We start from the raw sequence: 1,124 nt of genomic DNA on the forward strand, positions 1-1,124 counted from the left end.
GGGTTGGATCAGCGAAGTGGTGTTGGGAGGAAGGAACTCGATCCTCACACCATCGTAAGATAGATCTTGCGCATGACCTCTGGCATTGTCCATGAAGAGAAGTACTTTAAATTCGAGTCCCTTCTCCTCAAGATATAATTTGACTTGGGGGATGAAGCAAGCACTAGTGGAACCATTCCAAAGTCAGCTGCTTCGTGATCCAACCTTTGTTGTTGTGCATTCAATGCACTGGTAGCAGGTTCTTATTCTTGTTCTTTAGGGCTCTAGGATTCTTGGCCTTGTAGATAAGGGCCGGCTTGAGCAAAAATCCCTCAGCATTTCCACAAATAACAAGAGAGACTCAATCCTTATAAGCCTAGAAATATTATAAATTCTTTCATAAAATGTAATGTGCATTAGCTTATAAAACATCTGTTGGGCACCTATGAATTAGGCACCAGACAAGGAATTTAACAACTGGTAGCCATCCCCTTCAAACCCAGGGCAGAAGTCTCCTTCCCCAACCCCTGCAGCTGCACTCGTGCCCCAAAGGAATTCAGAACGTTCTCCTTCGCACCGGCTCTTATCTTTCAAGCACACCCATGAATGCAGTTACCAAAAGGAGTGATGTTCTTGGTATCATTCTTCCACTCATCCAAAAGGATACGGAGGGCACTCTATACGGCGTTGATTAGGCAGTGGTAAACACAACTGAAGTATGCATTTGAATTGTGGTGCTGGCAAAGAAGACTGACTGTGCCCTGGCTGCCAGCAGATGAACAATCCTGCTCTCGGGGAAAGTACGGACATGTTATCAGAAGGGCCGGCCCCGGAGAAGGACAGCATTCTTGGTAAAGTCGAGTGCCGGTGAAGAAGAGGAAGACCCTCGATGAGATGGATGGTCCTGTGGCTGCAATGATGGGCTGAAGCCTAGCAATTATTGTGAGGGTGGCAGGGGACCAGGCAGGTTTTCTGTTGTACACGGGGTCCTTAGGAGTCAGAACCAACTGAATGGCATCTAACAACAACCCTGATTAATATTCACGTTCTTGAGAAGCGTACAGTGCGGCAGGCAGGGGAGGTAGACCAGAAAGCAAAATGAGCATGCTCACAAGACAAGGGAGAGCAGACTCACTCACTCACTC

At 47.3% G+C, this 1,124-nt stretch overlaps 1 protein-coding gene across 5 annotated transcripts in view; it reads right to left on the bottom strand.

Annotated features, from left to right (window-relative positions):
• ANO4 (anoctamin 4) overlaps positions 1–1,124 on the bottom strand; it is a 390,715-nt gene that overhangs the window by 109,662 nt on the left and 279,929 nt on the right. The window lies entirely within an intron of this gene.

This window comes from Echinops telfairi, unplaced genomic scaffold (genome assembly GCF_000313985.2).
Source record: "Echinops telfairi isolate 266 unplaced genomic scaffold, ASM31398v2 ScPeMD7_2;HRSCAF=8, whole genome shotgun sequence".
Classification (NCBI taxonomy): Eukaryota; Metazoa; Chordata; class Mammalia; order Afrosoricida; family Tenrecidae; genus Echinops; species Echinops telfairi.